Raw genomic sequence first — 15,605 nt, forward strand, 5'->3', positions numbered from 1 at the left:
CACAGATTTTATTAACTGCTTTCCAGTGAATAAAGGATTGAGTGTTTAATAGTGCCTTGAACTTAAAGCCTTCAATAACTCTACATGTTTTCACCTCCGGGCCAGCAAATCTACCTTAAAAGCCCCAATTCTTTTGCAATTTTAACCTAAAAGATAATTACAAGTTTTTTCCTTCTTCAAAGAACGATCAGCTGATAACATTAACAATTTTGTCCTTGACTCTCGGGGGCAGATTAAGAGCACGGACCCACCAAGATTAAAGCCCCAAATTAGAAAAAAAAAATTAGGCTGATACGGAAAGAAATTCTCACATACTTAACCCGTGACCGGGACTCATCAAAAGTTGAGCAATGTTTCCTTTCTTGAAGGCTCAATTCATATTGCGAGCACTTAATCAGAAATCTTAAACAAGAAGAAGGGAGAAAAAGCGGTACGGAAAGTGTTAAGCCAGCTTACATGTTTCTAAATCATAGCCACGGGGTCGTGGTATTGAGTTGGTAGTTTAAATACTTACAAGCTATAATGCCAACAACCCAATCAGACTCAACAAGGTCAAACTTGTACAACAAATTATTACAAATCTGTACATGTTGTCCTAACACATGGAGGTTGTACTTTCATTCTTTAAGCCTTTTGCTGCCTAGCGGTGTTTCTTTTGTTAATTTTTACATCAACAAACAAGTGAATTCGTACTTTAAACGTGGTGTCCTGGTGGCAGTTAAGTGCCAAGGTCTTACAAAACGAAGGTCTAGATTGCTTTAAGATACAGTTCAGGACTAGTTTCTTTTCCTTCTTTCAAATTCCAATGCAAAACTTATACAAAAGACTTCATTTATAAAAGAAGACTGAACAAAATTGTTTCACATGACTTTGTCAGATGTTGCTTTTTTGTGTTACTTATAAGATTTTCAAAAGCAGGAAATCCTTAACCAAACCAAGTCTGACAATAAAAGAAAATAGAAGAAAGTGTGGATTTAGGAACCAGTCTTTCTAAGATTTTCAAAAACAGGAAATCCTGAACCAAACCAAGTCTGACAATTGAGAAATAGAAGAAAGTATGGATTTAAGAACCAGTCTCACAGTTGTATGCAAGTTTGAGATCAGTACGACAGTAGACGGTCAAACTCTCTTAAAACAAATTTATATGTGTTTCATTTGCAGTATTGGATTGGCATTGCATCTGCATGGTTTTCAGACACTACGTGTAGTTTGTTAAAGTGGTCCAATCACACCCCCCCCCCTAAATGATGATGTTTCCTCAATGATGATGAAGACATTGCTCCAAAAAAAACCTGAACAGATGTGCTTATAAAGCATCACCAAGTCAAATCTAATCCCAAACCTGTAATGTCTGATTTAAAACTTTGCCTCCAATCCTCCTGAGACTTCCTTAGATACCTTCCATGGAGAGCATCAAATATGGAAAAGCAATGAGTACTTCTGGCACTTCTGCTGAATCAATTCGGATGCAAATTTCCCTGAAAACAAATTTCTGTGTGTGTTTCATAATCTTTGCAGTTTCAGACTCTACCTGTAGTTTTTTAAAGTGGTCCAATCACCCCCCCCCCCCCGCCCCAAAATGTTGATGTTTCCTCACTCATAAAGACATTGCTCCAAAAAAACTGAACAGATGTGCTTAAAAAAGCATCACCAAGCCAAATCTAATTCTGAAATCTGTAATGTCTTATTTAAAACTTTGCCTCCGATCATCCAATGACTTCCTTAGATACCTTACAAGGAGAGTCTCAAACATGGAAAGCAATGAGTACTTCTGGCACTTCTGCCAAATCAATTCGGATGCAAGCTTTCCTGTCAGGAAAGCATTAATTCTAAGCCCCATCCTTTCACTCAAAATCAAAATTTGAGTAGGTATGGAGTCCAGATTTCCTCAGAAGTAACAAAATGGTTAGGAGGAGAATTTGTACTTTTTTTGACATGGGTAATTATTTTGGGGTCATGTGCTATGATTTGTACTACTTTATTCAGATTTTAGAAGTAAAATTGCTCATACAATTTTAATGCCGCAATTTTAATGCACATTTGATATTCAGTTCTTTCTTTTGACCCAACCTCCCACAATTTCGAGAGAGAAAAAAAAGAAATAGTTAAACATCTATTTTCTGACTTGCCCTTAACCCCATTAGTTCATATGAAACAAAGAAACACATAACTTGAAAGGTTTAAACCAAGCAATCTTTAGGCTGCTTAGCACACTTCTTTTCTGAACACAAACAAATGTTGTAATAGAGCCTCTCTCACACTGCAGTCATCTTTGTCAGATTCCCTGTATACACAATGGCACAAATAGTTTGAATTTTCAAGTTGTTAAAAGGAGCCAGACTGTATTCCCTCCAGCCTCACTTTGGTCACATTGGTTTGAATGAATGAAAAACAAATTGGCTGCAACCGTGATTAAAGTCTCCAGAATTAGCACAAACAGCTTGTCTCCATGATGGAGGAAATATTCATTGGGCCTGGTTCCATGCCAATTATTTCTATCAAATAAATCTGTCAAGAAACATTTGCTGCCTCCAAGAGCTCAATAAAAAAAGTTGTCCCCTAAATATCACAAACAAGATATAGGACTGGAGAAAAGTGCAGAATCAGGGTGTGCAAGATCTGTAGGTGTATTATACCATGTTCCTATTAGGTCTCAGTCAGTCATGATGATAAAGCTCAAATCAGTTCAAGGCTAGCAGACAGGGGGAAAAACTTGACTATACAGAGGAAATGCTTAGATCTTTTGCTGATTGAGTAAAACAAGGTGGCCGATTTATGGGGGGAACACTAGGAACTTAAGGTTGGGGGGGGGGGTTGAGATTGACTTCAGATGAAGACTGTCTTGGAGATGGGTCTATTTGCTTCTCTGTTCAAGGGAGTTTCATTTGGGGTTTGAAGTGTTTTTGAGAATATTTTGCAAATGTAAAAAGTTTCTTCATCCATTACAGTGAACTATTTAAGTGTGAAAAAAAAAACACAAACGTCCACAGATCATGATGGTAGGAAGCTTCCTTTATTACTTGCTGAGGTGCTGTAGTTTTTGAGGAATGATTAAAGCAATTTCCCGAAATTTAAGTTAGCATGTACAATGGATTTACACGACTCTCCTGAAAACTTCTACAGGGTAATTATTTTGTATACATCTTCATTCACAGTGACTGATTATATGGGTTCATGTCATGGCCAACAACTTGATCTACAAAAGGTATCAAAACCCTTTAACAAAATCTTTTTCCATACCATACTAAGTCGGCCAAATGCAAATGAGTTTCTTATAAAAATGATGCTGCAGTATGTTAGACATCCATTTCCTGTGACTCTTGAGAAGTTGAAATGCCATAGAGGGGTTAACCAAAGAGAGATGTACCTTTGGGAGCCTTCAAGGCATGCAAGTGTCGCCTCATCCTCCCATAGATCTGTTCTAAAGATGCCCCACCTGAGGATTGACATTTCTCGAAGTCACAGAATTAAGTATTATACTGCCAAAGTAATCCCATGACCATCTTGCACTCTTCTTTAGTGACCCCCATTTAATATGGCACAGTGCTGCCTTAGAAATATATCTGCTTGAAATTGTCAGAAAATAAGGACTGAATATGAAAAGGTGAAGTTTTCCAACAAAGCAACTTTAAAAATCAGAATAGATTAAGAGATGTTTTTTAAAGCCTGTGAGCTACTTCTGTGAAGAAATGATGTTTTATCTAGCTTGCTTTCTTCTTGAAAACAGTTTGTTGAAGTGTACTTTTCCCCCATCTTGGATTTAAACTGATTTGAGTACATAGGGTCCATGCTGCCATTATGATGAGCCAATATGAGCCAATATTTATAACACATAGGGAGAGTGTTAGCTAAATTTAGAAATGTACCTGTGGCCAGCAAGATAGTTTGACAGCTTTAGTTGTGGGATTTGCCAATACTGAAGAATCAATCATTATCATACATTAAGCATATTGTACTAAAAAAGCAGACTGCGCAAGTATTTACATAATTTTGTTTCTTTATTTTTTTTGTGTGTGCTAATATCAATACAAATTTGGTTTGCGATAACACCATGTGTGTATCTTCCTGCCGGTTAGATTTTGTTCTTAAGAAAAACCTGTCTTGCTTTATATTCTACTACTGCAAACCAAATATCCTATTAAATGATACCTCACTATGCAAATCCCATATTTCTAACATCAACTTCCTTGTATGTGTCCACAAGCCTTTCACTCAAGTCTAAAATCCTAGACTAGAATCAAACTGTGTAGAGTACAGGATTCTGTGATAAATAGTAACGTTTGACTGCTAGGGGGGTAAATGATGACATTGCTTCTCAAGATCTTATCCCCCTTCTTCCTCGTAACTGCTGAAAGAGACTCCACATACACACACACACACAGACAAACAAACACAAAAACCCTCAAAATGCACATCCGGCAACAATAATCAACCGATTTCATCAAGATTGTAACCAAGTGTTGATTGAAGACGTTGAACAAGTGGAGAACGAGTTAAATGTGAAATTGAAAATCAAAGATGACAGTTATTAATATGAAAATGACACAGGATTTCTGGTTTTCAGAGTGGATTATACGTGTTTATGTTTGGCCAGCTGAGGAGGGTCGATGCACTATTTTTTTCTTTCAAGAACACATCTTAATGGTTTTGCAGTGTCACCTGTGGGTTTTATGTCTTCTTATCCTCCGTGTCCGAGTCAAGATGTCTGTTTTTCATCACTGTGTAAATTCATTATGACACTCACCTGGGCTCGTTAGTTTTGTATGTAGTTTTTATAGACACAGTTGGAGGGATGTGCAGAAGGTATTATGTAGGATTAAATCATTAATTTGAATGAGACCTTGGTATGTTAAAGGGGGTTTAGAAACGGGCTTTGCGGAGACGCTCTCGCTGTGGTTCTGAAAATAAGAACAGGTATCATAAACCTGGTAAGCAAAACAATTCTGCTTGTAGCAAATTTCTTTGGTAAGCAAGAAATGACCGGGGTTCCAGTGGCAGCAATGGTAACTGTGGTGTTCTAGCTGGTAGCCTATCGCTGTTAAGCAGCAGGCAAAGCATCAGCACCACTGGTAGATGCACTTTAAGATGAAATTAAAGTTGAGCCACTCTGGGGAAACAACAAAGATGTTATGGGATCTAAAAAGTCATTGCTCAATATCAGAAGTGTTAGTTTACCTTTTGCTGATCAGGATGAACTTGCTTGAGGGTGTGTGCCCCCCCTACTCTACTGCCAAGTTCAGAGGATACTTTACTTTAATACAGGTCATGTGCACTTTACTACCCAATGATTAAGTAATAAATGCCACTGTGATGGATTTCACTGGGTGGGTAGAAACATGGAGGTAGAAATTACTTACCTGGATTATGGATGATCTGTGGCCAGACTGACATTTTTTAAGTGAAGCCAGAACAAAACACTTTTAGCCAAAAGTCATATACAGAAATTTAGAATTGAGAAATGTAATAAGTCTGTAATTGATTGTTTGTTTGTTTATTTGTTTGTTTGTTTGTTTGTTTGTTTGTTTGTTTGTTTGTTTGTTTGTTTGTTTGTTTGTTTGTTTGTTTGTTTGTTTGTTTGTTTGTTTGTTTGTTTGTTTGTTTGTTTGTTTGTTTGTTTGTTTGTTTGTTTGTTTGTTTGTTTGTTTGTTTGTTTGTTTGTTTGTATGTTTTGAAAAATAATTCTCATACCTGGTGATCTTACCTCAAAAGGTTAAAAATTATGTTTCCAAAATGATTTCAATAACTTGGGGTTGCATAAAGATAAATTTACTAGAGAGGGATTTGACGTCTTTGATTTCACTAATTTTGCAAAAAATAAGATTTCTTCCAGTTCGACGTTTTAGGGTTTCTGCTTCTATCAACAGAGTCCAACAAAAGCGTAATTAGTTCTAAGATAAATCAACACGCGGACCTTTAATCGGTACAATGTGCAAAAGGTAGGATGAGACTGCAAAATTTCCTTTTTTTATTGCTCAAAGTCAAAGTGATTAAATTTAGGTTTGTGGAGGGAAGCGAGGGGAGGGGGGCCAACCTGTTAACGCTCCACTGAAAATTGATCGCACATTATCGAGAGTTCCTGGGGGAAAATGTATCATTCTGTTGCCTGGGATCAGCAATATGAAACAGAGAGGGCGAGGCAAGTTTCGATATTGTGTACAACGTGTATAGGAAACAAATTCAACATGCTCAGAGGACTGGTAGGTAACTTAACTTCCTCAAAGTATTGGAAGATGACAAACCAGTCCCCTCGGTGGAGGAGGGGGGGCGGGTTTGGGGGGGGGTCTAGAGGGAACCATTGTGTAGATTCTATACCTTTGATTTACAAAAAGGAAATTGTTGCATTCATTTGTTTAACAACATGTGTAACTGGGTTCTTTTATCTGCATTAAACACAATGCATGGGACCTGAAGGACAAAGCAATGCATGCAATGATGGTTAAAGCATCCAAAGGCAGTGGACACTATTGGTAATTACACAAAATAATTATTAGCATAACTTGGTAACGAGTAATGGGGAGAGGTTGATAGTATAAAACATTGTGAGAAACAGTTCCCTCTGAAGTGATGTAGTTTTCGAGAAAGAAGTATATTTCCAAGAATTTGATTTTGAGACCTCAAGTTTAGAATTTGAGGTCTCGAAAACAAGCATCTGAAAGCACACAACTTTGTGTGACAGGGGTGTGTTTTTTCTTTCATTATTATCTCGCAACTTGAGCTCAAATTTTCACAGCATTGTTAATTTATGCATATGTTGAGATACACCAAGTGAGAAGACTGGTCTTTGACAATTACCAATTTAGAGTCCACTGTCTTTAAGTGCAGCTTGCTTATAAAGGACACGAGTGTCAAGACTGGGACTCAAACCACGCTTTTCTGATCAGATACAACAGAGTCTGGTTCACTTGATCGCTTGGCCATGATATGCCATGATATGCCATCTATATAAAGAACAGACACCAACATGTAAACTTTTATCAATACACCACAAGTTTTTCATAGTTTTGTTGCTGCTTTTGTTGTTTTTGTTGCATTGACATGTACATGAACTGTACAAATTAGAAGATGTGTTTAGGACATATAACACGTTGCCTAACCCCCATGTATAAAATAATTCCAATAAAGATATATTTAATAAGTAAACTAAAGGTGAAGTTCGAGTGTCTGGAGGAAAAATCCCATTGTCCTGTCACTTCCAATTCAATTCAACTGTATTCTTGTTTATTTTGGCAAAAGCATGTGACCACCGTGATTATTGATGGGTGTATGACACTTTCATGTTTCTGTGGTAAACAATTCAAAGAATTGTCTAACTTCATAGAAATCCAGGGTGGGAGAGAGGGCAAATAGTAGGATTGCTGAAAAAATATTACAGTGTTTTTGTTATAGTTACACCGATGTTTAAAGACAGTGGACACCATTGGTAACTGTCAAAGACCAGTCTTCTCACTTGGTGTATCCAAACATAATGCACAAATAATAACAAACCTGTGAAAATTTGAGTTCAATTGGTCATCGTAGTTGCGAGATAATAATGAAAGAAAAAAACACCCTTGTCACTCGAAGTTGTGTGCTTTCTGATGCTTGATTTCGAGACCTCAAAGTCTAAATCTGAGGTCTTGAAATCAAATGTGTGGAAAATTACTTCTTTCTCGAAAACTATGTTACTTCAGAGGGAGCCGTTTCTCACATTTTTTTATACTGTCAACCTCTTCCCGTTACTCATTACCAAGTAAGGTTTTATGCTAATAATTATTTTGAGTAATTACCAATAGTATCCACTGCTTTTAAGCACTGTATACTCAATACTTTACTGAATTCTGAGAGAAAACAAAATCCACAGGCAAATCACTGGGTGGGATTCGAACCCATGAACTTTGCATTGCTAGAGCCTGAGATGTCTTACCACTGGATAAATAAATGCATTATGTGAGGAGTGTTATTTTTTGTAAAGACATTTTGACAGACGATGAATGTAGATGAGGGAAGATTGATACATTATAGTAGATACTTTCATTCATTAAGACCAAGAATTCATTAGGACCTGAAACATAGTGGCTGAACTGTTTGGGTGTGGGGAGGGGGACACAATGGATGTGTGATGGCCAATGAATTGCATGTTTGACTGTGTTTCATACATTTAGTGTGCTAGTATTGCTTAATAAGATTGCATCATTGTCCAATCTGTTGTGATTTTCATTCATCTTTTTAATTATAGCTGTCTTAGTGCAGTTCATGGAGTCTGAGAAGTGGTATGAAAAGCTTTTATGCAGCTGGTAGCTAGGACTCAAAGACTCCAGCTAGGCGGTGCTATCTTCTCAAAATGTTTGTCATGTACATAAAAAATATACTAGGAACATAAAAAAATAACATCTATCTGTGCGGTACCCGCTGCCAAAACATAGGATTCGAACTGCCTCTAGCTACCGGGCAATCTCGATAGTCTAGTTGGTAAAACACTGCTTTAGAATTGCAGGGGTTGTGGGTTTGAATCCCTCCCGAGTAAAATGCCTGTGATATTTGTAAACAGGACTCGTGAAAGTACTGAGAATACAGTGCTTACACAAATCGGTGTATGGGTTACAACCAAAATTAATATTCTTTATCCCTGATGCAAATTTGACATATATTATAACAAAAGTTAAAAAGGTTTTTAGTTTAAAGTTTACTTGGGATAGAGGAGTTTTTCTTGGGGGAGGGGGAAGGGGGAGAAACCAGGGCAGTATTTATTTGTCCTCTCTTTTAAAATGACCATTAATCAATAAAACCAAAAGTTTGAGTAAAAAGAGTGATTACAAAGGTAAGTATTAGCATACAATACAACAATAAAAACCTGCCACCTCACTGGCCTTCATCACTTAAATTCGGTGAACATCTAGGTCAGCCAGTTAACTGGGCCATGTGATTCCAAAAGACTACTGTGGAATAAATCAAAACAAAAGGTCACCATTCACAGTATACAGAGATAATCATGTTTGAGGGTTCCAACAACTTTCGGTTTATTATTTCCGGCTGTTTAGTATCTAAGGAGGCAATTTCACCAGGTGCGCTTTTTTGGTCGCTAGATACATGGGGTGTAAAATTACACCCTGACTTTGTGTTTTCGAGGAAGCTTGAGCCTTTTGTTTGGCTGTGTGTTGATGGTGTTGACTCACTGAATATAATGCAGACTAGTGATTCTGTGTTTGTCGCTTAACTTTGGGTGTTTTGTTCTTGTTTGTCATGAAATATGACAAAGGTTGTGCAAGGGACTTGTAATTCAAGAAAGTGAAAAACATGGTCAGAATTTGTTTGGGGGGGGGGGGTGCTGTATTGTGGAGTTTGGTTTAAAGGATTTGGGTACTTCAAATTTTGGTTGGATACAATGACTTTAGCTAGATATAAAAACCCACTTTTGAAAGTAATTTCACCTGATTGGTGCGCACATTTCAAAAATTTGATTTTGATGGAATTAAAATAGTGACCTTTAAAGACTAGTGATGAAAACATTATTGCGAATGCATTTTTTGTCGATGAGATGGTTGTTTATAAAATTTATTTTTCATTTGGTAAACTTGTTTGGCATTTGTGGCTCTATTCCGTCCACTTGACTGAGCTCTAGAGCTTGGTTTGCGGACAACAAAACACTCGCATTTGAAATCATTAAACAATGATTGTTACCTCTTTTTCTCAAACATTTCTTCAATATCATCAAAGCATGTGTGAAATACATTATGACAAGTTTTTATTTTGCCATGATCCCAGGGAATGTTTTCTCGTAACTTAAGGTGTGAATTACAAGTGGACAACAGCGATTTTTGTGACTTTAATTAGCATTGTAATCACACCATTCTTGTGATTTGATTTGTACAGATTTGTTTCACCCTGTATGGTTGAAGATAAAAACTCCACTTCAGTATTTAATACCCATCAAAATAAGTAAAATAAGTAGGAAAAACTGTAGTTGGTAAACTTGCGAGTGCAAAACTCTTTTGGGAGAGGTGTGGTCTTGACACTTCAAAAAGTAAACTCTGATCACCATTGAGAGAATGTTTGACTGCTGAGGTTTAAGAAGGGCTGGAAAGAATGTTTGACTGCTGAGGTTTAAGAAGGGCTGGAGAGAATGTTTGACTGCTGAGGTTTAAGAAGGGCTGGAGAGAATGTTTGACTGCTGAGGTTTAGGAAGGGCTGGAGAGGTACACAATTGGGCCCTAGGAAGAATCCAAGCTACTTTTGACAGGTGATGCATGGGAGTTGTCTGCAGGCTGGGCCTGTGTGTGCTGGTGGTGTGTTAATGCTGTGGTGAGCTGCTATTGGAAGGGTGCATGGGCTTGAGTATGGTGACTAAATGTCCTTGATGAAGATAACCAAAGAGTTTTATTAGTTCTTATGATCCACATCACCATTCGAATTTTCAAACATCACTGAAGTAAACAGGTTAGTAATTCCTGTCATAAGTAGGTTTCCTTTATTTGCATCATCGTTTATTGTAGTGATCCAGAAAGAGAAACATGAAGGTTTATTTTAAACACCATCTTGTTATAAATGGGTTACAACAAAGAACTCTGGCAGATTGCAGTTTTATAGGTAAATTCTTAAATTTCTGAAGGCACTCATTTTCCAATAGATGAGTCCTTAAGAAAGTGAGCAGGTGGGATGGGTGGATCTTTTTTTTTTTTCAGTTCAATTATATAAAATCATGGCAATGTTGGATTTATAGCTCATTTGAGTTACAGAAATTTCCCGTGGACGTTTATGACATAATGTGTGTTTCAAATTTCAAAATAGTAAGGATCTCTTTTTTGTGTCAGCAAAGTAACCGGTGTTCAGTAAGCCAGGCTTGACTTAGACATTAACCAGTTCACCATACGTGAGCTACAATCTGCAAGTTTAAAGTTCACAAAAGGAGAAAACACATTAAAAATTGTTTTTTTTTAAATAAAATGTTATTGAAAGCAGGTAGTGTTCTAGACCAACCCCTCTATCCGCACCTGTATCTATTCTACAGTGTGCACACGGGGAAAAGTGTGAACCAAAACAAAGATATTGACAAAAAAAAGGGACTGCCAACATAGGACTAGATAGCTAAGTTAGTAGATCATTGACACAGTAATCCAGCGGTCGTTGGTTCAAATCCTGCTCTAGTCAATTAGTCTTTGCTCAATCCCAAAACAAGTTTCTGTCTGGGAGTGGAATCTTTTTCACAGTGTGCACATAGGGAAAAAATGTGTATTGGAACAAAGATGTTGACGAAATAGGGACTGCTAACAGAGGGCTAGAGAGCTAAGTTGGTAGAGCATTGGCACGTTAATCCGAAGGTCGTTGGTTCAAATCCCGCTCTAGTCAATTATAGTCTTTGCTCATCCCCAAAATATGTTTCTGTGAGAGTGGAATCTTCTGCATCTTCTTCTTCTTCTGAACTTAAATAAGTGAGTTTGGCTCAGGGGTCATGAACTGAGCTCACATAACACCCACTGGAAATTAAGTAACCTTGCAGAATGAGGGACAACACTCCCATGTAAAGAGTTGTTGATACAGAAACTTGTGTCCATAATGACACTTATAAAGTTGCCAGCCCTTGTTTGGGAATTAAGGGGGGATTGAGGATTCCTTTGAGGCAGTGAAATTGTAAGGATTCACTGATAAAAAGACGCTGTTGGAAATCACGGCACTTTGGGTATCAAAGTGGACAAATAACAAAACATTTGAGATGTTAGTGACCACAATTGCCTCTTATTGCTCCGCCTAGGATATGAGGTTTTTTGTGTCACCGGAACAATTCTGATCCCCGCACTAAATAAGCAAATTGAAATGAAGATAATGCTTCATTTGTCCCCCATTAAATGTGGTTTGCGCTTGTAACACCCTGTGTTGGTAACCGTCTCTTGTCTTCTCGCTGGGCATCTTCCCACAACCCTTGCCAACTGTCAGTTCAAATAACCATCCTGAACTGTTATCAATAATACATCAAAGTTTGCCTAGGTGCCGAGGTGTCCTCCAGACATTTGGGAACAATACAGCAATTGTTCTCAAAGGGACCGATCAATCCAAGCGAAACATCCTTGTCAGGGCTGTATCAGGAGTCTCCACGTTCCCTTAAGATTGAGACCATACTCTTTAATCCGTTGCACTCTTTTCTTCCAGGTAAAATAGACAGGGGGAATCCATGTGAGATAGAAGCTATTAGTTAAATCTGTGAATAAGCATCAAGCTGTTATGACACATAAATATCTATCCATGCAGCATGGACTCATTGTTGATAATACCCCATTTTGGTTTGTTGACAGTTCAATCTATTTCAAAATGTTTGACAGTTACATAATCAATTCACAATCACTTCTATATGTTGCATATTACCATCTAAGATCTTCTGATGGTATTCTGGAGCCTCTTGCGCTATTGACAATTTCAGGAAGCGCAGTGCACTTACAGGCATCTAAAAAGAGGAGTAAAAATGCACCTAAAGGGCCAGTCACACTGCAACAAAAACGATAACGCTCACGACGCAAAGAGAATGCATTCTATTGGTTGAACTGCTCCATGCAGAATACGCGCACGCTTATTCCACCAATCAAAGGCATGCATTTTGAATGTAGTCATTATCGTTTTTGAGTATCGCTGCAGTGTGACTGACCCCCAGAATAGTAGAAATTTTAGACTCGCATTTTGAAGAGGTGCGTTCTGTTTTTTGCAAGGGGTCAATAGATGCGTTTGCAAGGGGTCAACAGATGTGATGATCTAACTAGGATTTAAGAGTTCATAGAATGCAAATACAATCAACAAAATAATATTTTCTTCGAAAGATGATCAGAGCCCAAAAGTAATACAAAATGTAAGTTGTTGCACCTCCCATACTTTTTAGAACAACATTGATTGGTTTTTTTCAACACAATGCTGATTTCTAGGCAAAAGTATAGAGAAAGATCCAATATAAGTCCAAGTGAAAGTTTCAGCGGAACACAGTCGCTGAAAAACAGTGAAAAGCTGTCACAGTATTTTCACAAGAGTTTCAAATCCATTCATATCTAGGGAGGAAACAACAGAAACAATTTCTGGCTGCAGCATTCGCGAACTGACACCAACCTTCAGACATATGAGAAACCACTATGAGAAACCACTTTTGCAAACTATATCCCTCCTGCACCCACAAATAAGATTGTTAAAAATGTACACATAAAGTGGTTAGATACATGAAATAGTCCCCAAATGAAACTTTAAAAACCCAAATAAATAAATAAATAAACAAACAAACAAATTGTGTCTTTTCAACTGCTTGCCCCTATAAAAGTGTTCGGTTATGCCACTGCTGAATGTTCCCACCAGGGGGAAAAACTCAGGGGCAAAATCAATTAGAACATATAAAACATCAAATAAAAAGGAAGTAATGAAATAAGGATCACATTGTAGCAGATGTAAGTGTTGAATTCACTCATTCAAAGTTCCCACAAACTTTATAGTTCATCAGAATTACACAGACCCAAAACAAAGTGCATTGGAGTTTTGAGTTTGGTAGTACAACATGTATTGGCAAGTGGAGTACATCCAAGTTTGTATAGTGTCCTCACGTGAGAAATGTACTAACTTTTCTTAGAACTGAGTAAACAGTGCTTTGCACACAATTTTGTATGGGTTAAACCATGGAGCATAACCAAATACACATGTACATGGACTATCCCTGATGTATATTGAACACTTATTATAATACACTAACTATTTGTTCATTAGAAAATCTTACGTTTAAAAAGTTGTTTTGTTCAGCCAGTGGTTTCATTTTCCACTGGTTTCAAAAATCGACCAAGACTTCCGAGTCTTCAGTGTAATAATTGAATTAAAAGAGCCACGTATTTATTAATAATAGATCAGCATCTTCGTTCTTCCATACATCGGATGACTGGACACTACTGAATGGTTGATTAGTGCACTTTGACTGATGGGTTCTGCACTAGGGCTCCATGGAATGGGTGTTGTCATTGGGGATTATTGGCGTTATGGAAATCTTTCCGGGATCTGTCACAAAGGAGCGTCTCTTGTCCTTCAGAGCCCCCTGGAGCTTGGCAGAAGTTGTTGTGTAAAAAAGGAGTCGCTGAAGATGTCTTGTGAGAAACTTCTGTCTGTCTGGCACTGGAATGAAGCCAAGAATAGTCACCAGTCATGTGTGGGAGGGTGTGGAGAAGGGGGGGGGGGTTGGGAGATGAGAACTTGGATGTCATTCATTCAGTATGTTCCCGTTTTGTCATGAGTTGTTTATCACTGTTTGATCCCTTTGCTGCATGCTCTGAAAGAAGAAAAGACAGGAATGTATGTGGGGGTGGGCGCGCCCCCCTTTCTTTAGTCTAAGGTCTTAATGTTATGCACTATTTTTAAGAAGGTTGAGGGATCTGGAGGGTAAGCCCCAGTGGGGGAGTGGTTAAGCCTTCGAGGGGGGGGGAGACAGACAACAATTCACAAAAGCTGTATTAACTCAAATAACAGTGACAATAAGGCAAGGAATGTTCATGTCTGCAAGGGTGGGGGGTTGTTACCCCCCCCCCCCAGGGATTAGGGGAATAAGATTGCATATACCCTCAACCAGTTTCATCACCTTCTTGTTCGCACAGATTGTCATAACTCCATGAAATCTAAATATTATGACAGTGGCGTAGCCAAAAGTTCAAATTGAAAGGATGTCATTCATGTTGTGTATGTTTATTTCATATGAGACCTGGTAACCTCTTTTACGAGACCCTTTGAAAATAATCAGTGTAACCTTAGATTCAATGTTTGGATCTTGTGCGGAATAACATTAGTACATGTACATCCAAAATGTCAAGTGCAACAAGGCTTGCACTTTTGTCCCGATAAGAATCCAATGTTTGTATTGTACCTATATGTACTATTTAGCCCATAAACAGTACACTCTATTAATACTAATGTTTTCTCGTAGATACTTCAATATTAATTCCTTCCGTGTCTGGGAACAGTATTTCCTCTTTGGGGCTCTTTTTTTGTTCCTGGCTCGGTATGAATGGTCTTCCGTTATATCGAGTTGTTTAATAATAGCATTGGAGTGGTGCTTCAGACGGATGATCTCACGCTTGGCCTGAGGGACAGGTAATGGGTTTGCAAACTGAGAGAAAAAAAGTGTGTTGGAGCACGTCAGAGGAATCGGTAATCCCACTGCTATGAAGTCTAGATCAGTCGATACCAGCGTTACCAGCGACTAGGGACTGATGATGTCATGATTGCCACTAGCTTTATTAGTCCCCAGTCATCCTTTCTAACCAAGTAACCTGTCTTAGTGCTGAATTAGATGTAGGAAATGCAAATAGGGTTTATCTCCTTATATGAGACTAATCACAGACAAGTCAGAACTTGTCATCCTGATACATGTACTGAATCTCGATCCCATTCAAACAAAATTTTACATCTCGTAGGAGATTGAAAATGAAGCCTAATTTCATGCAAAGGGTTTGATACATAATTCTTGATTGATATACTGGTAGTAAGGTTTGCAGTAACCTGGTGATATCTCTAACTGAGTTGGGGTGGTTCTGATAAGAAAAAAAACTGGCCAAAAAAACTATGACTTATGTAATTTATCAGCCAAAAATTATTCAGCACCACCAAGAGTGCAACCTGTTTTCAATGCT

Source organism: Asterias rubens, chromosome 1 (assembly GCF_902459465.1).
Source record: "Asterias rubens chromosome 1, eAstRub1.3, whole genome shotgun sequence".
Taxonomy (NCBI): Eukaryota; Metazoa; Echinodermata; class Asteroidea; order Forcipulatida; family Asteriidae; genus Asterias; species Asterias rubens.